At 46.8% G+C, this 26,631-nt stretch overlaps 1 pseudogene across 1 annotated transcript; it reads right to left on the bottom strand.

Moving 5' to 3' along the window:
* Positions 1–772: 772 nt before the first annotated feature.
* Positions 773–25,701, bottom strand: LOC150018686 (CDK5 regulatory subunit-associated protein 2-like; annotated as a pseudogene). The gene is made up of 10 exons (XR_016509139.1): positions 25,682–25,701; positions 25,329–25,377; positions 19,890–20,000; positions 16,361–16,437; positions 9,811–9,934; positions 7,070–7,224; positions 3,482–3,643; positions 2,364–2,417; positions 1,383–1,502; positions 773–919 (listed from the first exon to the last, which is right to left on the bottom strand). The product of XR_016509139.1 is annotated as a CDK5 regulatory subunit-associated protein 2-like (transcript).
* Positions 25,702–26,631: the final 930 nt, after the last annotated feature.

Here is a 26,631-nt window from a genome sequence, read left to right as displayed (position 1 = left end):
TTACATCTGCCCACGATGTGTGTGCTAAGTGCATTTCTTTATTCTTCTTTCACCCTCAAGGCAATTCTATGAAGTAGACACTATTGTTACTCCCATTTCAGATGACAAAACTGAGGCTCAGAATCTTGCTCGGGATGGAGGAGTCAGAGCAGAAACTTAAGCCCTGGATCTCTGACTCTTAACACCTGAATTCTTTTATTTGTTTATTTTTGTCAACTTAACTTTTTTTATCCTCACTCGAGTACAAGGGAGGAAGAGAGAGAGATAGAGGGAAGCATCAATCAGTTGCCTCCCTCACACACACCAGCCCGAGACTGAACCTGCAACCTAGGCATGTGCCCTGACTGGGACTCGAACCTGCTCCAGCCAACTGAGCCACACCAGCCAGAGCTAACACCTGAATTCTCAACCTTTGGTTATGTGGTCTCGTCAAGCAACAGGAAGGAATGAGTGAACACCCTCTCTGCACGGGGCTTTTCGCCCCCTTCAATCAGAACCATAACTGGCAGGCTAGGTGAAGGAAGATCAGTTTCCATCGCAACGAGAACAAGGAGGACGAAAAATTTTCTCTCTTTTTAAAAAAAGATTTTATTTATTTATTTTTAGGGAGAGAGGAAGGGAGGGAGAAAGAAAGGAAGACATACATGGATAGGTTGCCTCTCGTACGCCCCCAACCGGGGACCTGGCCTACACCCCAGGTATGTGCCCTGACTGGGAGTCGAACCAGTGACCTTTCAGTTCACAGGCCAGCACTCAATCCACTGAGACATACCAGCCAGGGGAAACATTTCCTTCTGAATGAAAAGGCTCCCCTTCTGCCTTGCATGGAGCGGTGAAGCTGGGGGGCGCGGTGGAGGTTGTGCTGAGGTGAGCAGGCTCCTGGTTGAGCGGTGGAGGGTACAGGGGCTTCTGCCCCTTTCTGTAAGGAGGAAAACCAATCCCTGGTTCCGAGCTGAGGCTTTCTGGGGCCCAGCTCCAGCCCTGCCCTGCCCTGGGAGCTCCATGTCCAACAGTAAATCTTCTACCGGTTTCCTTGTCCTCACGGAACTGTCCGTCGGAGGGAAGCAGCAGACATGACCCTGTGCAAAATGCCACGAATGCCAAGTGCCAGGGCGGCGAGGGGATAGAATGGGGATGGGAACCACACCTGAGCAGGCTCCCCTTGGCATATGGCACTTTAGCTAAGGAATTAGGGGGACAAAGCAAGGGGATGAGGCCAATGCGGGGAGGCCAGAGTGCTGCCAGGTTCCAGGACCAGAGGAGGCTGAGCCCGACAGAGCGGGCAGGGGCCTGGCAGGCTGGGGCCCGGCAGGCAAGAGCCAGGAAGAAACTCAGTGTGAAGCTCGTAAGGAAAAATCTCACTTGAGGTGTATCAGACATACCTCTTTTTCCTTTGATTTCAATGCCATGGTTAGACCCTGAATGGCTTTATCCCTCTTCTAACTATTTTTCTTTTCCGTAGCAATTTCTCTTTCCTTCTCTCTCAGGTCCTCCTGAAGTGCCTAAATTAGATTAGAAAAAGATTCACTAAAGTGATGTGTTCCAACCAAAATGCATTGTAAATATATCTTTAAGAGCACATTCAAATGCAGTTATTCTATCTTATGCCTGTCAGCCTGTGATTAATGTTTCCAAGTAGAGTCGAACGTAGCGGCATCAGCTCCAAGTCACTGTGTTACCGCTCACAGCAGCAGGACCGGGGGGAAGGAAGGGGATCAGATCAGTTAGAACGATGACAGCTATTCCTACAGGAAGGACTCCAGTGCCTTCTGGAATCTGAATGCAGTCACATCGGTGTCTTTGAAACCACACCAGGTTATTTGGGGGAAACAACAGATCATTAATTTCATTCCTTAATGCTACGAAAGCGAGCAGAGAACTTAGTTTGATGGAGACAGAACATATACATTTATCGTCTGAGTTCATTTCTAAAGATAATCACTGCTGCCTCCCTCCCAGGCTGTCGTGAGGATCAAATGAGATCACGGACGTGCAAGTACTTTCTAAGCTGGCAGGTGCTCTACAAGAGCCAGCTGCCGTGACTAAGGGACTGCGGAGCAATGGCTTTGGAATCAGACTGCAAGTCTGAATCCCTGCTGTACCTCCGCCAAGCTACGTGACCTTGGATGAGGGACCTCACTGCTCTGAGCCTCACGGGCCACATCTGCAAGATGGGAAGGCCTGCCTCACGGAGTTATTACAAAGGCTGAGAAACCTTTTCCATAGGGCCTAAAGCTCGACTGGCAGACAGTAGCATTCGATGAGTGACAGCTAATGCCACACAGAATTACCTGCTGCACTCAGAATAAAGCAAGAGCCAAGGATAAATCTTCAACACATTTTTAAGAATTGTATCAACATACCTGGATCCTCTCTTCAAAGCGATTTCTCTCCGTCTGGCGCTCCATTTGTGCAGCCTATGAAAACGCATTAATTGGTGCCCAGAAGGGACCCACAATCCACAGCTTCCCCAGAACCCTAAGAATGAGCACCTCCTTTACTTGTTGTTCCCCTTGCTGTGGAACTCAGGAAAGCAAGTGCCCACTCCTGTCCCACCCAAGTGAAGAAAAATGTGAAGATGAGCAACCCACACAGAGTAAACCAAGGAGCCACTGGACAATGAAAAGGGACAAGGCCGAGGAAGTGAGACAGACGGTTCTGAGGAGCAAGAGACAACGGCTGAGGACAGCCAGCATCTAACTGGTGAGGCCACAGAATTCACTGCTGTGTGCGGGACAGAGGAGGCCCTGCTCCGTAAAGAAGCTGAGACCTTCCATGAGCACCCAGAGTGTCTCCTAAGGAGAACATACCGCACACAGCAGCCACCCAGGCTCCAGCAAGAACGGGACGGTGTGGACTAGGCCTACCTGCACGTCCAGGTCCTGCCCACCCTCTTCCAAAAGCTGGCCGAGGAGGGCACCCAGTGTGGGGAGGGGTCCAGGGAGGCTTTCGGGTCAGTACCAGTAACCCACCTCTTGGAGCCTAGGAAAATATAGCAACTGCTCTGAGCCAAGGCGAGGGGCCGTGATCCCCGCCTCACCCGCGGCCAGGATTAAATGAGGCGGCGCACTGAATCCCTCCGCGGGCTGCCGCCCAAACCAGTGAGTGCCCTGCCCCGCTGCCTCTGAAGTCTCAGACCAGAGATGGCCTTCAGCCTGCCTCTAGCCAGGTAAGTACCATAACGTCATTCCAAGAAAACCCAAAGGATGAAAATAAAGTCTCTGGGCAGCAACAAATTAACACACAGTGCAACAGGCGCGCAGGCATGGACTGTTTCCTTAACCCCCTCCATGAACACAAGGCTGGAAGGGGAAGCATGTGCCGGCGCCTCCGGCAGAGGGAGGCTCTGCTCACTCCTCCGCTGATGGGGGGTGACACTGAGAAGCGAACTGTGGGTGAGCCGTGGGGACTGAAGGGGCATCCCATCTCCCGGAGTCTGGCCTGCTCAGTAAAGTCCCCGCTCCGTGTCCTCCCGCCTCACCTCACTGTCTCTCTCCTTTTCCTCCCTCCGAGCAGCAGAAAGTCCTTGGCGCTCTCCGATGACACGTTCTCATCAGGAGACACCATCTGAGATTTCTCCTCTTGAAGGCACTCAATTAAAGCCTCTTTGCTCTTCAAAGACAGCTTCAAGTCCTCAATCGGTCTAAAAGAGAACAAAATTTAAATTCTAGGCCGTTCTCTTAGCTCAGTGGAGCAGGAGGAGGTAGGAAATGGGGCCATGCATCTTCAAAGTAGACACATCCAATGACTGAACACGAATGAAATCACATTTTGCAAGTCGGAGATTAAGGACCAGAATTCACGTGACCTTAACTGTCCCCTTACCCCCAGCCTCCCAGGCACCAGACTAGGGGTCTGACTGAGTCACAGCCCTGCTCAGACACCCAACAGCCCCACCACCGAGAGCGGTGGATTACTACTTCTTTGGCCAAGAAATCTCCTCTCCTATAAAAATCTGGCACTGAAAGCTAAATAAACATGACCAATAAAGCAGACTATTCTGGTAAATGCAAAAAAAAAAAGGACGTCTCTCCAAGGCATCTCAGGTCAAAGGTTAAAATGCACTGTCTTCCGAGATAAAGACCAAACTCCTCCGCAAGGGGGCCCGGCCGAGCTTTCAGGGCCTAGGACAGAAGCCGGGCTGTGCTGCGCCCCCAGACCTTCGCGCACACGCCTCCCTGCACCCCACTCCCACCTCCACCTGATAAACGCCCATAGTCCTGCCAGGCTCAGCTCGGCATTATTCTCCTAGGGGGGCCTTTGCCAACCGACACCCCCGGCGGCCCCTCAGGTAGAGCCGAACACGTCCTTCTCGAGGCCACCAAATTACCTCTATCACCTGTTCTCTGACAACAGCCGCATTATATCGGCTCTCTGAGCCTGCATTTCCTCAGCTATAAAATGGGGATAACTTGCTTATGTGGAATGGAGATAAGCTATTTAAAACGAACCTCCACCGCTCCAGGCATATGGCAGAACTCAACAAATGACAGTTGCTATAATTATTACTTTTCCTTTTAGCACGCGATGATGAGCATTTTGTCGAAGGACCCTACGAAGAGTGTCTCTAGCTGAGCCTAAAAAGCAACGCACTGGGGCGGAAAGAGGACCGGCTCCCAGGGTGAAGGTGAGGAGGGGGCTAAGGGCAGTCAGAGCCCCCGGCGGCGCACTGGAAGGGGACGCATGTGCCGGCGCCCCCTGCAGAGGGAGGCTCTGCTCACTCCTCTGCTGACCGGGGGGGGGGGGGGAACGACACTGAGAAGCAGACTGTGGGTGAGCCGTGGGGACTGAATCTCCCAGAGTCCGGTCTGCTCGTTAAAGTGCCCCTCCGTGTCCTGTCACCTCACCTCAGTGCATTGGCTGAACATTTGTACCTCCCCAAAAGTGATGGCATTATGGGGGTGGGGGGAGGCTTTGGGAGATGAGGTCATGTGGGTGGAACTCCCATGAATGGGACTGGTATCTTATCAGTGAAGCTCCAGAGATCCCTTGCCCCTTCGCCAGTGGGGACACAATGAGAAAAAGGACCTGAGAGGGGGCCCTCGCCTGACCATGCTGGCACCCTGAACTTGGACTTCCAGCATTCAAAACTGTAAGAAATAAATTTCTGTTGTTTATAAGCGACCCAGAGTGGGGTATTTTGCTATGGCACCAAATGGATTAAGACAACCGGACATGGAGGGAACTGGCAGCACCAGTACAAGGCTCCCAAAACCAGGAAGAGGAGTAAGAGTGCCCTCTAGGGGCTCGGCTCTGAAATCATCACATAATCAACGGGAGAGACAGAAAGTCACCCAACTGTACACTAAAATGGGTGTTGTGTCATGTGCAACTCACACCTTGATAACACTGATTTCTTAGTTACCTTAAAGCAAGTTCTAGCCGGGGACGGACATGAGAGGGGCCGGGGCCACCTCAGGGGGCAGCAGCGCTCGGGCAGGACCATGGCCCCATCCTCCAGCACCTTCCTGGTTTCCAAGAGCATCCAGAAACCCAGGCTCTTACATAAAATTAAGACTTTTAAAAATATTAGCGACTAGTTAAAACTTCAAAAGAAAAAGGAAATCAGATAAAACATATCTGCTGGCCAGACTTGACCTGCAGGGCTCCTCACTGTCAGCTGCCTGGAAGATACAGACTAGCTTTGAAGTCCAATCGAAGGACAACAAGTAGCTAACACATGTACCTTCGAAAAGGGTGGTGAGGGCGCAAAACATCCTTGTGAGGGCGCTGCCCCAAGCCCCGTCAAACTGTGTGGCAGATCTGACGTCACCAGGGCCTGACCGGGGACCCTGTTCCAGTTCTGTGCTGAGCCCTCACCTTCTGTCACTGGCTCAGCTTCCTAAACAGGCCTGCCTTCAGGGAGGAAGCACACAACACCCTCAGCGAGCAGAGCCCCAGAGGGCTCCCTGCTGCCTGAGTCTCTGGGACGTGGCTGGGGCGCACCTACCCCTGCGTCAGACGCATTCGCAGTTCTGACAAGTCAGGCTTCTGCGCCTACCCAGCTAGACCTGCGGGAGACCCCAGGAAGACGAAGCCTTTAGCAAGGCCCTGACCAGACAACCCACGTCCACGGACACCCCACCACTTGGACCAGTGATTACTCAATAAGCATTAAGCCTTCCCAAGCTCCCTTTCCCCAAAAGACAAGAATCCAAGTTTCTGCACTTTCCTCTGGAATTACCTAGAAACTGAGCCAGGCTCCACACCACTGCTCATGCCGTTCCCTCGGGGAGGCAAGGCTTCCCCCGCAACCCCATCACGCCTCCTCCCATGAGCCTTCCCTGCGCCACGCCCAAGCAGAGCTGGGCACTCCCTCACTTAGGTCTCAGCACAGAACCCTGTTTGTACCTCTGTCCCCTCTCACACGCGGGGACTCCATAGAAGGAAGACAGTGCTCCTCTCTGCATTGCCCACACCCAACGCAGCCTTGCTCAGTAGCTGGTTCTTGAGTGGATCCTTAAATCCTCTAATTCAGGCCTTAATCCATATGCCCAAGTATGTTCTGGACTCCCCTCTTGGATGCCCACAGTCCCTCAATCCAACATGTCCCAGCTGAAAGCTCATCTTCCCAGCCCCTCTGCCCCCAAACATCTTTCTCCCTCTCCCCCCCAAAATTCAGCAAACCGCACTACCATCCCACTATTGCTCACCTGGGTGAGGGGCTATCTCTGCAGCCTTTTCCCTCAGTCTCAAATCCAATCAGCCACCAAGCCCTTCGCGCCAACATGTGATTCTACCTTCTAAAATACATCTCTCTCTTATCCCCTAGTTCTGTCACCTTAATCCTGTCATCATCAAGATTAAGGGAAAAAGAGAAATCAAAATAGTCTTTCCCTTTTCCCTTTGGCTACCAGGAAGCTTACAGCCAAAGCCAAATGCTATACTCAGTATCTGAGTGGAAAATCCCAGCATGAATTTCTATCTACTACCTCTCTCTCTCGGTCCTCAGAATCCTAGTGTCCTTACTGTGGGAACAAGGAGGAAAGGAAGGGGACAGGGAAGAGACAATTCTTCCCCCATGCTGCCAGACAAATGACTGTCAGGTATCGGAGGGACAGAGCCAGACCTGTCTTTCTCTTCCAGGCCCAGAGCCATGTCCATGGTCCCCTCGTGCATCTTCTTCATCTCCAAAAGCTTGTTTTCCAAGCTTAACCGCAGAGCCTTCTCCGTTTCTGTCCCTGCAAAGGCCTTTTCCAGTTCTGCTTGGGCGGCTTTCACATCCTAGAGTTAAATTAAATGCATGTGAGGCAATTTTTCAATACAATTGGGAACACTTTGAAAGGAAATTGGATTAAAATATAAATATTTATGACTTTTTCTCCGGCACATTTCCCCTCCCTGAATTGTACTATACATACATGGGGAGAATCAGTAATAAATACATTTGCCAGCCATCCTTCCTTCTTGTATCCTGAAGAGTAATAGGCATTTCCTATGGAAAAGACTCAACTCTACGAGAACTGTTTTGGTTTTGAAAAATCAGATCAATATTTACAGCTCAATGAGAACAAGGAGAAATGCGCCTCTCAATACCTAAACATACGTAAATCTCAAAGAGTCACCATAATCTCCACACAAATTCATCCCACACCCCACCGCCCCCACTAGCTTTTTTTTAAGATAATGACTACACAATTCTAAAGTACATTTTCTGTATCACCAAAGAGATTTAGGTGGTGAAAAACTCTAGGTTCTTCCGGGGCGCTCACAGAAACCAGCAAGGAAGTTATCTAAATCACGCAGCCAGGGTCTGTGTTAGGGATAAGGGACCTGGGGCTCATGAAAGTAACCTGGGACTACTCAAGCCAACCGCCTCGAATCACATCACAAACACAGAAGTCAAATCATACTGGGTACAAAGCCCAGCTCCCACTTACTTGCTGTGTGACCTTTGGGTAGTCACTTAACCTCCCTGAGCCCCATCTTTCCAATCTACACAACAGGGATAACAACCATTTACCAGAGACTTGTTGTGAGACCTGACAAATGCCTGCTGTATCACAGGGAACTCAGAAAAATGTGGCTTCTTCCCCCCAATCCTTCCCCTCTAGGACCTCCCCCAACACTGTCTCCCAAGAGACTTGTCTGTCAATCATAGTGGTAGCTGGGAAAAATCATGTCCCAATCTTCTGAGACCAAGCAACAAAACCTCTGACTTACTGAGAGCCTACTCGACACCGGGCTTTACAAGAAGCTCTGTTTGTAAATACCCTTGATTCTCACTCAACCCTAACAACTGGCAGACTACCGCAGTTCAGAGTGCAGGCTCTGCAGCCAGACCACCAGGCATTTACTTCCTGTGTCCCCTTAAGCAAGTGACTCAGCCACTCTGTGCAAGGGTCACGTTTTCCTTTTGGTTGTTAAAAGATGACAAAAGCACTTACCTTCTAGGTCTGTTGAGGGGATCACCTAAATCAATGTATGCAAAACGCTGAGAAGGATGCCTCACATACGGTAAGCCCCTGAGAAACCGGTAGTAGCACCGCTGTTATTACAATTACTACAGCAAAGCAGGTAGCACTAGCCTCATTTTACAGAGTAAGAGGCAGGGACTCAGGGAAGGGAACTGCTTTATCTAGGGTGACAAAGCTAGTAAGTGACAGAGCAGGGATTCAACCTAGTACTGCCCATTGTGCGGGCACCTTAAGACAGTGGGAAGCACTTACTGAGAAAAATAAGATGAATGAGCAAGATTAGGTTAAGCGTCTTAAAAGGCTCACAATTATCTTAACTAAAAGTCAGAACCTGGACTCAGAGACCCTTCTTGGACTCTCAGAGGTCCCGGCTCTACCACTCATGACCATGACTCGTTTCCCACCCTCTCTGGGCCCATTTCCTCGTCTATCCGATCAACCTAATATCTACACACCCCCATGAAGCTGACAGAAGGGCTCCAGTGAACATCGTAACTGGAGAAGGACACTGTAAGCTTCAAAATACAGTACAAATATACCCACTCTTTGAATTCAGACGTGCTTTTTGGTGCTATTTCTCCTCATGTCTGCTTAGAAGAATCAGGGTCGCAGATAGAGAAAGCAAGATGAAACAACAGACTCCAAAGATCAAGACATAAGTAACTAATTTATGCAACCTTTTTAACATATTGAACCAGGATTTTCTAACCAAGAAACATCCTGACTCCCATCAGTCATAGGAAGCACCTGAGAATCAGGAAGATGAGGAGCTATACACAGTGCCCCCCGGAAAAGAGGCACTCAATCAACACTGGTGGGACGCTGGGCTGGTGGCATGGAGGCTGGGCGCTGAGGACGCTGGGATGGTGGCAAGGAGGCTGGACGCTGGGGACGCTGGGATGGTGGCATGGAGGCTGGACGCTGGGGACGCTGGGATGGTGGCAAGGAGGCTGGACGCTGGGGACGGGCGGCATGGACACATAATGTCCATGATGGGTGAGTCACTCCCCCTCTCTGGGCCTCGGTGTCCTCTTCAGGGAAAGAAAGGCACTAAACCAGCTAACAAGAGGAGTGGTACAGCGGGAACACGGGGTTTTAGATCAGTCACCCATTTCTATGCAAGATTAAGCTTGGATTGGTTAGCATTTCTCTCCGCACCTCAGTGTCCTCGCCTGTAGGAAAGAGACAATAACGGCCAATTTGCAGGATGTAAGGGTATAAATGCTGTATGTCAAGCACCCAGAATGGGCTGGAACCACGGAGATGCTCAACGAGGATGGCTGTCATGTCTTCAGAAACTCTTGACAGTTTATGAGGAAAAGAACAGAATTCTGCCCACTCCGTTATTAACCCACTGGAAGGAACACGTTCTCCTCGGGGTTTCCAGACTTGCCTCTTCTAAAAGGAATATTCTTTTGGTCAGGAGATCTTCAACCTGCTTCACCTTCTTCTGAGCATCCTCTTTCACCCGCCGAACTTCAGAGCCGCCCCCCTTGGCGAGGCTCTCAGCTGCTTTGCTGCAAAAAGAGGCAAATGAGGGTGACCATCAGGTGGTGACTGCATTCACCCTAAGAAACAAGGAATATTCCTACAGACCTGTTATATTAATTAGTATCTGTAACTCAAAAAACACTGATAATATAATATATAAATGTATCGAATCAACATGTTGTACACCTTAAACTTACACAATGTTATACGTGAATGATGTATCAATAAAAATACATATTATTTAGCCCTGGCTGGGTAGATCAATTTGTTGGAGCATCATCGCTATACACCAGGACTGTGGGGTCAATCTCTGTTCCAAAGGCATATACAAGAAGCAACCGATGAGCCCTGGCCGGTACGGCTCAGCTGGCTGGAGCATTGTCCCATGGCCGAAAGGTTGTGGGTTTGATTCCCAGTCAGGGCACATAGCTAGGTTGTGGGTTCGATCGTCGGTCAGGGCGCATATGGGAGGCAACCGATCAATGTTTTTCTCACATCGACATCTCTCCCCGCACACCCCACCCCTGCCCTTCCTCTCTCTCTAAACTCAATAAACATATCTTCGAGTGAGGATTAAGGAAAAATGTTTAAAAAAATACATACTATTTAAAATAAAGTTAAGAATCACCTATAATCTCAGGATAGCTACGCTAACATTTTAGTATACAGCCTTTGAGGCGTTTTCTACAAAAACAGAATCATAGAGTATACGTCTGTGATCTGACTTTATTGCTGAACACAGTATAAACATCCTTTTGTGTCAATAAATATACATTAATATTTAGAGGCTGCAAATTAATTTGCTGTATAAAATGTACTACATTAAATCGACTCCTATTTTTAAAACATTTAGATTGCTTCTGACTTTACACATTCCTCTGATGATAGTGATGAAGCTCTGGGAATAGTGGTCAGCAGTAAGTGTTCCACAACTGTCAGTTTTATTGTTTATTACTATAAGCAACGTTATGCTGAAAGCATCCCCGTGGGTATACTATCCAGTGCTTTCCTTAGGGTCGATCCTAGAAAGAGAATTACTGGTTCAAAGTGTAAACACTCTTAAGATTTTTTTGACAATTATTGCCAAATTTCCCACCAGGAAACTTCCAATAAAGTACACCTCCACCGGGGGTAGGAACGGCAGAGAGCTGGTCTGACAAACCAAAGTACAGGGAAAAGAATGAAACAAAACTGAATCTGAGGAGTCATGGGACTGCATGCCTCGTCTTCTGCCGGCTGGAGGGGAAGCATTTTAGCTACAGTCCACCTAGGTGGGCACCAGCTGGCACTGAGGGCGAGAGGAGAGGAGAGGGGCGAGCAGCCCACACCCCGTGCTACAGAAACATAAAATGCAGAGTCCTGCTGCTGTGGCACCATGGAGCACGCCCCCCGCCTCACAAGCCGCGGGGGGAGGGCACACCCACATCAGACGCAGGACCAAACCACTGACGCCTTCCACTCTGGTCCTCCCCAGAAGAAGAACAGGGTCGGATATGCATTTGTGAGACGTACCCAGAGCAGGTCTCATCGGTTTCTGAAATGACTGCGGGTTTCCTAAAGGCAGAATAATATAAAGGAAATGGCTCCACCTAAAGCTGGTTTCTCAGAGAAACTGCAACAGAACACATCTATTCACCAGCAGCCTCCCAAGCCCTACTTGAGGGGTGTGTAAGACTTTCCCAACCAAGATATGTGATCGGACACGCACATGTACAGGCCATGTGAATTTGGGACTGAGAACAAGAGACAGTCAAGAGGGCCATCCTTGCTGCCCAAGCCTCAAACATGAATTGCCTGCAAATAAAAGACTTTATTCTTCTCGTGTCTCCTTTCACCATGAGCCTTCCGAAGGCCCCAGGGCCGTGACATCACTGTAATGGGATTCAATGTGAACAGCTGGAAAGAAAGAACATAGGCTCTGAAGCTGAACAGATCCGCTTCCAAATTCTCACTGTTTTGTCCTCAGTGTGACTCCGGGTGAATTACCTCTGAGACCTCAGTTTCCTCTTGGGAAAAATGAGGCGGTGACCTCTTGGAATGAACATGCTAAGACACGTGGTGGTCACAGCACAGGGCTCCTTCCTCTCCGATCCGAGTGCTGCACGGCAGCCTGTTGCCGCCAAGGCCGGCGCAGTGCCTGCCCCGCTGAGATGCCTGGAGCGGCCTCCTTCTGCCCCCGGCTGGTGTCTGCGCTGAGAAAGGGTCATCCGCTGGCCAGAACTGAGGCCACCACGGCCACTTCCTGAGTAATGCCATGAAACGTCCTGAGCCCACTCCCTCAGCTCATTTCCTGACCAATACTGTCTGGAGTTCACAGATTCCCGATCATTTCTGTCACTTCGCAAGAGGGCATGCTATATGGCTGCAAGAATGCTGGACTGGACGCTTTTCCTTCCTGAGCTTTGGATCCAGAATTTTCCAGTCTTGAGCTTCCTCAAACCACCACAAAGGTTTTAGCCCCAGGGTTTTCTAGAGCCTCCTCTAGAAAAGGCTCACTCCCTCAATTAACCCACCCCACGCCCCACCCCAGCCAGCGAGGGCAAATACACCAGCCCCTCCTGTCCGCCCAGATCAGACCTTGGTGTTTTACAGTCAGCCTCCTGTACTTTGTCAAGCGGCCGACTACAATTTTTAACAAGTACTGGCATTATTCAGTTTGTTCGCATTTTAGTTATACCAATAAAATATACTCCCAATAATAAATGTTCCAACTTTTCATTTATCATCTTTGTATGTTACAGTTACTGTAGCAATAAAATTTACACTCAGCAGTACAGTGCAATTTTCCTCTACTAATGGAATTATTATTTTTGTTTGTGTTTTAAAGCTACAGAAATAAAATTTACTCCCAACAATATGTCTGCTTTTGTTTTTAATGTCCCCTTATGGTAACTGACAAATAGAACAATGGACTGTCAACGAGCATATAGGTTTACTTCACAGCAAGGCAGAGTGGGCTCCTGAACCAGACCAGCTCCAGATCTGTTACCAGCCTGAACGAGTTCCCCGCTCCTCTGAGCCTCAGTTTCCTCGTCACTTAAATGGGAATTGTGGCTGCCTCAAATAACTGCTGTAAAAGCAAATGCGATATAGCATGTCGAGTGCCAGGGACAGGCTTAGAGGCTAAGACGCTTCTCCAAAAATGTAAGTACCCTCATAGGACAGGGCTCCTTCCTCTCTGATCCGAGTGCTGCATGCCAGCCTGTTGTTCCCAAGGAGACAGACAGCAAGACCTAAGGAGAGGAAAGGCTGAGAGAAACTGGTCTCATCCAGCTTTCCACCCAATGCAAAAATGAACCTTCTGTAAACACCCCTCTCGCTGCTCTTCCTAACCATCAACATTTCCTCTTGATTCTTTCCATTCTAATTATAGTTCTTCAGGGAAAAGCCGACCACCCAAAACAGAAACAACCACAGAACTCAAAAAGGAAGTGGAGGGCATTAACAAAAAGATACTTTTCCATCAACAGGTACGCACCACACACACACCGCGAGGTGCTGAGCAGTGAGAGGTAAAGGGAACGGCACGCTGAGCAGGTCAGCGGAAGACGGCGTGCATGTCCTACGGCAGGTCACCCACACAAGGGCTCTGTGGAGCAGGAACAGCTGAGCAGCTCTAGGGCTCGGAGGCCACAGTCCTGCCTATTGCTAGAGCCAGCCCAGAGCCCCTGCCCTTTCCACCGGCCCTGAACCCCACTAAGGAAGAGGCCCTTGGCTGAGATGTACGGTCACTCTGAAGAAATGAGAAACACGCATGGAAGTAAAAAAAGAAGATGAAACCTCGTGCTGGACCAGAAGTCACAAACTTGAGCTCTTATCCCAGCTATGATCTTTCTGGCTGAGCGGTTCTAGTCACGGCCCTTCCCTTCTCCAAACAGAAATTCCCTCCTCTCTCAAATGAGGTCTGCCTCAAGGTCTGAAGACGCCTCGAGATAATGATGGACTGCAAAAAGATGCTAAGTGTTTTATGAACTGGAGAGCGCTGTGCACAAACGGGACCGTCATTACATGCCAGAGAAGCTGGTGAAAGTGGGCTGAGGCAGCCACGTGTGGCCCCGCAGGAGGCCTTCTGCAGGGTGGACAACAGGGCCTGCGGGGGGGGGGGGGGGGGGCGGGGGGGGGCGCGCTGTCAGGGCCAAGGCAGAGCGTTTCAGTGTCTGTGAGCTGTGTTTGCGGTAGAAAGTCGGCGGAGAGAAAGCTGGGGCAGCTAAGTCACTGTGAGCATTCTTAAACACAGCTCAGGACCTTGACCCCCAACCTACCCTTGACAGCTCCCTGCCCATCCATCACTTAGCGCTGTTGATCCCGCTTCCTCGGTGTCTTTCCAATCCACCTATCCATCTCTTGTCACTCATCCGTCACCGACTACTGCGCTAGCCTCCTAACTGGTCCCCCTGCTTCTACGCCTGCTCCCTCTACAAAACATGTCCCATTCAGCGTCGACTGACCTTTTAGAAAACAAAACTGATTGTGTCAGTTCCTTAAAACCCGTGACTACTTTCTCTCTGATCTCGGGATAAAGACCAAAATCTCTGATGAGGCCTCCAGACCCTGCAAGGCAAGGCCCCCTGGACTTCTCCCCTGCCCTCAGTCCCGCACGCTCCTCTCCCCTTCAACACTTCTCTCCGCCCTTTCACTGCTTGGTCCCTCCCGACCCCCCAGATCTCACCTCCGATGCTACGTCCTCAGGCCATTCCCTGCTGGGGACCCACATTACACACCCATTCCCACGGCTCCCTGTTTCTCTCACCGCTCTCCTCCCAACTTCACTGATATACACATTCTTGAAGCGCTTCATCCTCATCGCTCCCACTGGAACGCAAGCCCCACGTGCCTGCTTGGCTCAGCACTGCATCCCCAGGAGCAGGGTCCGGTGCAGCACAGAACAGTGGTTTAATAAGTATTTTCTCAATAAACTGACCAGCAAGATCAGACCAAAAGGGTCTTGAACACTAGTTGCGGCGGTTCAGAGAATCTATGCAGACAAACATGTGCACAGGCCCCCAAAGCACCCAGCCCCGTGTGCTGTCCTGCGTGCACAGAGCCTTGGTGAGTCTGGGTTTCCCTGTGCGCACGCCTGACTGAAAGCGGTCCGGGTCCAGATCTGCAGCAGGCAGGGCGCCGAGCATGAGCGGGACCGAGCGCGACCACTGACTGCCGGGGCTTGGTAAAGGAGGTCTGACTCCTCGCCCAGGGAATGATGAATGATGTGCTTCTGAAAAAGGAAAAGGAAACTACAGCAACAAGAACAAAAACGTGTCTTCCCCGTTTATTCACTCATTCATTCACTCACTCAGAACATGCCACGCGTGCCAGGTCAAGCGAGGCCTGGGAACCTGCCGTCCGCTCAAGGCTACAGCAGTCGGCCTTCCGGCTGCCGGCCCTGTGGCAGTAAAAGGAGCCACATGGCCCGGCCCAGAGTGCAGCTGCGCCCTAAGCGGAAGACTCCGCGCTCCCGGCTCCACGTCCCGCAGGAACTCTGCTGCCGTGACAGACGAAGCATTTCCACATAAGCTTTCAGCTGGATCCTTGGCGAGTCCACCCTGGGCAGTTTTCTGCCACGCTCACCAACTGAAACTCAGCACACTTGGTACCCCACTGTCCCCACAAACTATCACTGCACCTCCATTACACTTGGCTCCTAGGATGAGTTGTCACCAGTCTCTGATCAGCTCTTAAAGTAAGGAAATATCTGTTTTCAAAAATCCTCCATGTGTAGCATGAGTAATTACATAATAAATGTTTATGAATGAACGAATGAACGAGCAATTGAGTCATAGGTTATATTCTCTGAACTGTGCTTGTTGTTCAATAAATACTTAATTAATTAAAATAATAGTCTTCAAATGTTCTTTAAGCAAAACAGAGAGAAAAACAAGCTACTCTGACTGAAGCCCCATCCTCTGCCTCACCTGCCGCAGGAGTCCCTCAGGTCCCCTTTATGCCCCCAGGACTTCTACAGCGGTGAGTGAGCTAATGATATACTTAAAAAATATGAACGGATCTCACTAATGTATCGCTGAGGAAAGGGACCAGACCCAAAAGCATAGTGTAGGATTCCATTTCTACCACGGGCAGAACTAAGCAATGGCGATACTGCTAGTTAGCAAAGTGGCCGTCTTTGTGGGAGGAGGGTAAGTTCTGGGAGCACAAAGGGGACTTCCTGGGGGCTGGTGATGTGCTGGTTCCTGGTCGGGATGGTGGTCCCATGGGTGTCTCTGCTGAGAGAAAATTCATCCTGCTGTACGTGTAAGAGCTGTTCATTTTCCTATAAACTTTAAAAGTTGGTTGAAAAATAATGATATATAAACAAAGCCTCCTTGGGGTCCCCCGAGCCCAGCTGGGGAACAAGAGGCTTAGGAAGCACGAGGCTCTGTTTCACTGACCCACGCAGCCGCCACAGGGGGGCCCTGGGCGACCCCCGAGCATGTGACAGGATGACGGGTACTCACGAGGCTTTGATGAGCAGCCGCGCTCTCTCCTGGAGCTCACGCTTCAGACTTTCCACTTGCACCTTGAGCTCGATATTCTTCCAGACGAGGTTAGGGAAGAAAAGAAACAGTGTAAAACTACAGGCCATACTGTGCCTACAGTGGGGAAACCATCTTCAGAGTGGACTGATCACACCACGCTTGTAATAGGCAGCCGTCAGACTCCAAACCTCATTAGCCTCAGGGCACAGGGAAAAGGGAATTTCCAAACCCTGGTGGTCTCAAAAGAAAGCCCCAGATTTCACAAGACTTGGAACAATTATGTAAATTTTGTAAGCTTCGAACAGCCAGAGCATTCAAACACCAAGGCATAAATGTCATATGAGAAAGGCCGATTTAAAAATTGTTTGCCCTCCACCAAGCAAATTTACAAGCAATTCTGCAGTTTGCTTTTACCAGTCCAAGGCAATTAACTTCTGGTTGTTTACCATCATACGTGTGCTGGTTGTGGCAGTGGAAACGCTTTACAGCTTCAAAAAAGAAAACATGTGGGTGCATAACTGGAGGCCTCGTCACTGCCTGCCTCATTTCAGTGGGAGATTCCAGGGTTCTCACCAAAGAGCCGCAGCTGCACGGACAAGCTGGCTATTAGGGACACCGCTGCGTTCTCCAACCAAATGCCTTCCTTGTAACTGACCAGAAGGAAGGGAGTCGCACGTGGCCTGGGGCTCACGATTCACATGCGAATCCAAAGACAAGAGTCTTCAGCAAGCGGCTCCCAACGTGAGACAGTGGGCCGGTGGCTGGCTTCTCAAACCAGTCCATAAATGTAGCCCAGACAGTGTTAGATGAATTCACGGAGTGGAAACGGGTCTGGTTGAAAAGTTTTCAGAGAACTGCTCTAATTCCAGGTTCTCTTTGAAATCTTGCTCCTGTTTTAATAATTCATGCCAAGTTTACATTCTACTCCATAATACATGAATATCGTTTTAAATCAAAATAACATTTCCAGTAAAATTTACAGTCTCGGAGGATATGCCTCCCTCCTTTCAGCCAAGCAGCTCTGGGGGATCCCCAGGCTGAGAAGTCAGCCAGAAAGGAAAGGTCATGGGCTTCGGACCAGGAGGACATGGGTTCAAATCCTGCCTCCACTCTTCACGAAATGGAAACCATAGTAAATCAGTAGACGCTCATTTATTCATTCCCTCTCTTCACAGACATTTACCGTCCCTGTGACGTGCCAAGCACTGGGCTGAGCACCGAGGACACAGGTAAACAAGGCAGACACAGGCTCTGCCTTCAAGCGAACACTGAACAGAAAACTGGAAGTGTAGGCCTGTAACTGTCCTCAGAAGCACAAGTGCAGGAGGTGAGAAAGCGACGTTTCTCCTTGCAGATCCCCCAAGTGGCAAAAGAAAATCATAAAGTCCACCCAACGGGGGGGATTTCAGGACTAAGTGAACTAATGAACATGTTATTGTCTTCAACGTCAAACAACAGGAACTAAAGAAGTCACTTATGCGGCAGGACTTTTTCCTAGAAGGAAATGATCTTTGCATAAAGGACACCGAGTGACAGTGCACCATGCCTTCAATGGCGGTTTTGTGAAAATGACAGGAACAGCGTTCGAACTGTGGATTCCTTTCCAGCTCTCACAAGAGCAAAGAGCTACGTAGGAGCTGATTTCAGAGATTCTGAGTGCTCTGCTTTCTGAGGCACCAGCTGGCACTCCAGCCGAGCAAATTTAGTAGAACAGAGAGCTAACATGTCCGCTAGACTATTCTTCGCAAGCCCAACACCTCAAGTTATAAACTTAAATATATGACAATCATAATTTCTTAACCAAAAATCAAAACACCTTATTAGCATAAAATAGAATATCGGTACTAAAAAAATAAATAAATAAAGACGCTTTAACCCACTACTAAGGAAAGATATCCAAGATATTATTAAGGAAAACTGCAAGTTACAGAACAGAACATACTTCCATTGATATAAAAAGGGGGCTTATACACATATATATTCACATACACACTTGCCTGCATATGCATAAAACTTCTCTGCCTGAGGAACCAGTAATCTGGTTAGACCTAAGGGACTAGGAGACAAAAGTGTTTTCAGTGTACACCTTTTACGCTTTTTGAACTCTGAATCATGTGTAGCTATATAAAAACTTAAACTGAAATAAAAGTGCGACGAAGTCGGGTCAGCTAATCAGACAACGGAAAAGAGTAGCTGAAACAGCGTGGTACAATGAGACAGGCAGGCCTGGGCTCCAACGCACCTCACACAGTGGCTAGGACATCAAGCAAGTTACTGATGCCCCCTGAGCTTCAGGCTCCTCTCCTGCAAGTGAGCTCATCGCTGCTGCAAAGGGCCATCTTGAAAAGTAAAATAAGGCGCTGATGTGCAAAGGCCCAGGACAGCGCCTGACACAAAGAAGGCAATTCACATGCTCTGGTTTCCTATCACTTAGAAGTGCTGAGATAGATGATAACTATACTTACAAATAAAATGTTTTAGGCTGTTGTTTTTTCTTTTATCACCACTTCCTTCCAGAAAAGGGGATGTCCTCATTGTCTTCCCACCCCCACAACAAAGAAAAAAAATTGTGTCTTGCGGGACAAGGGAGCTTTTCAACTCTTGAAAAGGCTCAAAGTACAGTACAGAACAATCTCTCTTCAAGACAAGTCCATTTAAGTTCATTCACTGAAACTCAAGCAGAGTTCTTTTTCCTCCTTCAAAAGTTTCCACTGGTGCAAACTTCAGACGAGAAAACAATGGACTAATTCCCAGGCCAAGGGCTAATCTACTGGAGCAAGCCAAGAAATAGGTGCTGAAATATTGTTTGTACTCATGTCTTTTCAAGAAAGCCAAGTTCTTTTTCAAGTTTCAGAACCAAGGTTTGTTTTCAGGCAGAAGCCTCCAGGCCAAGACTTTCAGCTGGAAACAAACCTTTTTCCTGACAGTTATAAGCAAGTATATAAAACCCACGGAAGAACCACAGCACAGGAACACGGACAGTCCTAACTTTGGGCTGCCCGCGGAAGCCTCAATCGGACAATGGTAACTGTCCAGCATTGACTGCGTGCTGGGACTTTTCATCTGTCATCTCATTTTAATCCACACTAATGACCCTATGACGGAGGGATTATTATCACTGCCCTCTGGAGCAAGCCCAGCTGAGCTGAAGTGACTTGCCTACAGTTACACAAATTAGTGGGTAACAATAAGTTTCAATTCCAAAGACATTCTTCCATTTCACTGTCTTTGTCTAAATATGGATAAGTTTAAAAAGCCTACTGAAATATAGCAAATCAGAAGTCCAATTTTAAGAAGAGAAAAAGGATCCCTTAAAATTAATCTTGTATCTCTTTACTTAATACTAAGGTCATCTTATTGTCTTTATACTCCCCATAATCAATGCAAATTAAATGAAAGCAGCTCTATCTATCCATGCTCACTCTGAGAGCAAATATTAATCACGTTTCTGCTTGGAGCACCATGAGAAAAGACATCAGGGATGGCAGCAAGAAGGGGGGCCACTTACAGTTTTATAGATGTGCTCCGTGGGGCCATCGAGTTCCTGTTGCATTCTTTCCTCAAGGAAACAGATGCGAAGCTTTAGGTTAAAGTCTTCTTTCTTCAATTCAGTGATTTGCTGGAAAATAAGCACAGGTGGTTATCAAAAAAGAGTAAAAATCTAAGGGATGTTACGTACATTAATTCTCATAGCTTCCAGGGCTACAAATGGATTCAAATGTTAAACACTAGAGAGAGCTTGCCTGTGCGACAATTGTGCCAGCCCAGAATTAAGTGGTTCCCTCTAAACAAATTTAGGACCATGTGAGCATCAGAATGAATAATGACCAAGAGAAGGAAGAATTCAAGACTTCACATTGATAATAAGGAAAGAAAGAAAGTAAAAAGAGAAAGGAACCCCTTCTTTACAAAAGAAACCCAGTTAATAAACACAGAAGAATGACAGGAACAGGAAGCCACCATCACACAACCACTACAGGAACGACTGCCTCGGGGAGGACTCATCAACGCTAAAAGAATCAGATGGAAGATCCCTGGACAACATGATATTCACACAATCTCAAGACATCACCCCAGAGGTGGTTTATTAATAACAAAAGGAAAAGGTATATTGAAAAGTCAGAAACCTAGCAGGCATCACATTAATCAAGAACACACACAGTTAGTTGTCCGTTGGTACTCACATGGGATGGGTTCCAGGAACCCCCAAGGAAACCAAAATCAGTAGATGCTCTAGCCCCTTACATAAAATGGTGTAGTATTTGACTATATTCTATACTTTCGAAAATATTTTCTAAGGAAATACATCCATGGTTGGTCAAATCCAGATGCTAAAGATGTAAATAGAGAGGGTTGACTGTATTTAATATCGCCCTGGTGGGACAAAGTGGCATCTTGTGCCTCCTGAAATAACTCACTGCAAGTAAACAATTTCACTTAAAATACTTCTGCCCACAACCTTTAACCTGAACCTAATCCAAAGTTGCCAATCAGACACATCCAAATAAAAGGACTTTCTGCAAAATAACAGACCTGTACTCTTCAAAAATCTTAATGACAATCTGAAGTCAAAACTGACTGAGGAATTATTCTAAATAAATGGAAGTACTTGAGGGATGACAACTAAGTGCAATGAAATCATACAGTGCATCTTGAATATTTTTTTAAAAAGCTATGTGGGAATTAACTGGGGAAATCTGAATAACAACTTTATATTAGACAATAGTATTATGATTCTGTAGCAGAATATCCTAAGTGAGAGCTACATGGTGAAGTACTTACGGGTGCTGTCAAAATGTCTGCAACTAACTCTCTAATGAGTGAGGAGGAAGGAGTCTACCAAAAAACTATTAGCACTAATAAATGAAATCAGTAAATTTGCAGGATACAAAATTAATATTCAGAAATCTGTTGTGTTTCTATACACAAATAATAAACTATCGGAAAAAGACATGAGGAAAACAACACCATTTACAATTGCATCAAAAAGAGTAAAATACTTAGGAATAAATTCAGGCAAGGAGGCAAAAGACTTGTACTCTGAAAGCTGAGCAAAACACAAATAAATGGAAGGCTATACCATGCTCATGGATTTGGAAGAATTAATGTCCTATAAAGGTCCACACCAAAAGCAATCTACAGATTTAATGCAATCCCTATCAAAATACCCATGGCGTTTTTCACAGAACTAGAACAAAGAACCTAAAATTTATATGGAACCACAAAAGACCCTGAATAATCAAAACAATCTTGAGAAAGGAGAACGAAGTTGGAGGTACCATCCTCCCTGATTTCAAATTATACTATAAAGTTATAGTAATCAAAACTGTCTGGTACCAGCACAAAAGCAGACACACAGATCAAAGGAACAGAACAGAGAGCCCAGAAATAAACCCACGCTTATATGGTCAATTTATCTATGACAAAGGAGGCAAGGTAAAATTATACAACTTTTAGAAGAATACATAGGGGGAAACCTTTGGAACCTAGGGCTCAGCAGAGTTTTTAAATATAACACTGAAGGCATCATCCATTAAAAAAAATTTTTTTAACAATAAATTGGGCTTCAACAAAATTTAAAACTTTAGCTCTCAAAAACAGTGTTAAGAGAATAAAAAAGCAAACTACACACTAGGAGAAACATTTGCAAATCACATACCCAATACAGAAACTGTAGCTGGAACACATAAATAACTCTCAAAATGTAAGAAAATAACAAAACTAAAAAAATAAAATAAAAAAGCAAGATTTTAAAAGAAACTTCACAGTAGAAGATACACAGGATAAATAAGCACAAGAAAAGATTTTCAACACCTTTAGCCATTAGGAAAATGCAAATTAAAACCATTTATGCACCTCCTAGAATAGCTTAACAAATTTTAAATTGATAATACCAAGTGCTAATGAGAATGTGAAGCAAATGGCATTATCACACTCTGCTGCTGGTGAGAATGCAACATGGCACCACCACTCTGGATAACAGTTTGACAGTTTCTTACCCAAAACACTACACTTACCATATGACTTAGCAATTCCACTCCTAGGTAATTACCCTAAAGAAATGAAAACCCACGTTCACACAAAAGCCTGTATGTGAGTGCTTACTGCAGCTTCCTTAACGATTACCAAAATATGAAAAGAACCCAAGTGCCCTTCAAAGGATGAAAGAATAAACAGTGTTCATCCATATGATGGAATAATACTCAGCTACTGCGATACACACAACATGAATTTATTTCAAAGACATTACACTGAGGAACAGAAGCTAGCCTCAAAAGACTACATACTCTATGATTCCATTTATGGGACATCTGGAAAAAGGAAAATCACAGGGACGAAGGACAGAGCATAGCTACCAGATGTCTGGGGTAAAGAGAGGGTTTGACCACAAAGACACAACACATGGGGGCATTCTGGCAGTATGGAGCTGTTCTATAATCTGATTGTGATGTTGGTCATAACCTAGAACAGTATAGACATATTTAAAAAATTATAACTACATATACATGTATATACGTATGTTTATATACATGTGTGTGTAAATATATATATCTTGATTATGACAGGTCACAAGAGAGTATACATTTGCCAAAACTCACCCAACACTTAAAATTGGTAAATTTCACTTTATGTAAATTATATCTCAATAAAGTTGAATTTAAAATAACTAAAATGAAATACAGTAAAATATTAATAGCTGCATTTGAATACTAGTACATCCCGACACATATATACCCACTGGGTTTTTTTCAGCATTTAAAAAAATAATGGGTAATAGCATATAGTACTCTATTTAATAAGCATACTTTTATGACTGGATAAAAGAACATGATAAGCAGATATTACATTATGTTTTCAAACTGTCTGCCCTTGGCCCTCTTGTTAACAATTTTGTGACTAACAAGAACAGCACAAGAAACAATTGGGAGGTTCACTAAAGCCTCCTTTTGAATGTTTTAAGGAAACAGCACATAAAACATTCATTCAAACAAAAAAACGTCTGCCCTGCCAGCTGCAGCCTATAAAGAGGAACCTTATTCTGTTACTCAGCTACCAATAAAATATTTATGGAGCTTGCTTAAAATGCCCACGCTATACACACTGCTAAAATTCTTCACAACACTTGAAAGAATATTTGTCCTATTTATAGGTAAAGACATTTTCTTTAAAAATAAGAGAAAGGTAATAAGCCCTCAGAAGGTCACTGAGAATGCCAGACAGGCCCAAAAGCAACACAGACCCATCTTCCCAACAACGCCGGTCTAGGTCTCTGCTTACTACCACTTCCCTCATCGAGTTCTCTCTGAAAGCCCCAACGGGCTGGACTGGCAGCCCTTCTAAATGTTTCCATACCACGTCCACTTTCTTCATCCTGGCCGTTAACACACGGCATTGTACCAGCCGGGGATGGCCTTCCTACCCAAACCATCTCTAAGACATCGGGAACCATATCTTCTTGTGCATTCTAGTCTAACACGTAAGGGACAGTTACTAAATACCCAACAGCTGGACGGGTGAACAAATCCATGTAAGAATTTCCCAAAGGCCATACGATGCAAGGAGGCATCAGTCAGACAGATCCGGTTCTTATCACACCACTGTTGTTGCTCCCCCGCCCCTGGACTAGAACTCCCCGCCACGGCCACAGAGCGCGGCACGTCATCAGGCTCCCACCCGCCTCTCGGTCTCATCCTCGACATCCTCTCCCTTGCTCACAAGGTTGCAGCCTCACTGGCCTCCTTGCTGGTCCTCAGATGGGCCCAGCCCCTATCTGTCTGCATCGCCTTTCCTGCAGCACTTGCCAGGGTGGCTCGGTCTCCTCCTTTCCATCTCAACTCAAACATCACCGACTCAAAGAGGCCCTTGCCAACTATCGAACCTAAAGTGGCCCCCATCTCTACCACCTCCACCGAGTCACGCTCTAACACGTAACTCTTATTGTCTTGCTAGAACTTTCCACGATCTGGATTCACCTTATTCACTGACATGTTCATTATTTATTATGTTTATTATATGAAAATAATCCACTTTTTGATGGCATGGGCCTTACCAACTCATGGCCCTGATGTTTTAGCACAGTACCTAGAACATAGTGTTAATCAACATTTGTTAAATGAATGAACAAGTTAATAAATAAATATAGTCCAGACTACCTTACTAGCTGTATGACTTTAGTCAAGTTCATTTTCCCGTATGCGTGTTCCTGTATCTATAAAAATAGGATTATAATAACTATTTCAGAGAGCTATTATAAGGATTAGAATAAATTAATCTGAATGTTTAGTACTGTGCCTAGCACAGCATAAGAACTTAAAACATAATCATATCCTTCTCATTTGAATTTCTCCCTTTAAGAGAATAAGCTCAAAAAAATTTTTAAACTTGAGCTGGAAAAACTGAAAACAGTAGGAACAAATATCTCAAAATGGAGAACCCACCAAACAGGACTCAGAAACCTAATGCTCAAAAGTAAGCCCCTGGCTGCTGTGGCTCAGTGGATTAAGCATCGGCCTGCGAGCCAAGTGTTGCTGGTTCGATTCCCAGTCAGGGCACATGACTAGGTTGCACATCAGGTCCCCAGTTGGGGGCGCGAGTGAGAGGCAACCACACAGTGACGTTTCTCTCCCTTTCTCCTTTCCCCTCTCTCTAAAAATAAAATAAACAAACAAATTATTAAAAAAAAAAAAAGCAAGCCAGTGCAAGGGCTGCACTTGGCACATCCCAGCCTTCGGAACCCAAGTGTTACTGTGGAACTGCAACCCCCCGCAAAGGGAACCATCCATGCTCAGGTCCTGTTTTAGCCAAAAAGGGAAGAAAAATAAAAATCAACATGAAAAAAAAATCCAGGCAACTCCAACCAGGCCCACCTTAACTAAGCAAGGCACCTCAGTCTGGTGAGCGGTTCCAAAGGCTTGCAAGAGCCCGGGCCTCCAACGCTGAGGCTCACCCGCCACATGACCTTCTGCTTCAAGGCAGCAAGGGCTAGCAGCAAGGCCCTGGGGCCAGCAGGAGGGACCGAACTCCCAATGCTGCCACCGGTGAGCCGTGTGACCTTGGGAAAATTATTTCACATCTCTGTTGGCTCCGCTATAAAGTGCGGATAAAGATCCACTACCTCCCAGGGGCGTGGTGACGAGCAAAGGCGCGAAAGCACTGGCGGAGCCCGGCATCAGCGGGCAGGGAGCAAAGGCCGGCTTTCAAAAGGAACTCATGTCCCCCGCAGCCCTCTGGAGGCAGATCTTCGGGTCACCGCCCATTTTTCATCCTCTCTGAAAACCCCAAAACCGTTAGACAGCTCACCTGAACATCGCAAAACCCATGAACGCTTGCTGCCCAGAGTCCACCTCAGGCAAACAGCGCCGCACGTACGGTGACTCTGCCAGCAGCAGCTGAGTAGGGTCAGTAAAACGAGGAGGACGCTTGGGAGTTCATTTCTGATTCCAATACTGCCTCCGGTGTCCCCAAGTCATCAAGAAAACTGTTCCTAGGCAAACGTCTATTTATTAACAACCAGTACTGTAGCAGTAAGAGAATTTTAAAGCTGAACCCCAAACAATATTTGGAATATAATGAAATCAACTTATGAAATCAACTCTTGTTATATTCTTTGCAGCTTTCACTCATATACATTTTTTTTATAAAAGTATAAAATAAGTGAATTTGGATATTCCATTGCTTTCCCCTGGTATCTTAAATTGTTGTTGCAGAATTACACATAATTATCACTTAAAATGACTGCCCTCAACTCTATCAAACTGACTCACTATCAATTACCTCACATTTCCCTACTGAGCATCTATGCAGCCAATGTGACCCAGTGGAAAGTGTTCGGGCTTTGTAATAAAAAAGGCCAGGCTTGAATTTTGCCTCCTTTGAGTTTCTCAATCACAACAAGCTCATGGGAAAGTCACTTAATCTCTTCAATCTCAGCTTCCTCATCTGTGAAATACCTTCATCACAAGCTTACTGGAAGACTGCAAAGAGCCTTCGCTAGGAGGCTCAGTTGGTTGGAGAACTGTCCCACACGTCAAAAGGTTGCAGATTCAATTCCTGATCAGGGCACATGCCTAGGCTGCAGGTTCGACCCCCGGTCGGGGCACATACGGGAGGCTAACACTTGATGTCTCTCTTTCCTTCTCCCCAAACCCCACCTCTCTCTCTCTATTTTTTTTTTTTTTTTAATCAATAACCATATACTTGAGTGAGAATTTTTTTTTAAAAAGAAGCCAAAGAAATAACAAACATAAAAT

The sequence above is a fragment of the Furipterus horrens genome, unplaced genomic scaffold, assembly GCF_987537825.1.
Source record: "Furipterus horrens unplaced genomic scaffold, mFurHor1.1.pri manual_scaffold_2, whole genome shotgun sequence".
In the NCBI taxonomy this organism is placed as follows: domain Eukaryota; kingdom Metazoa; phylum Chordata; class Mammalia; order Chiroptera; family Furipteridae; genus Furipterus; species Furipterus horrens.
Note: the sequence above shows the minus strand (reverse complement) of the source record. Positions and strands in the feature narration are given on the sequence as shown.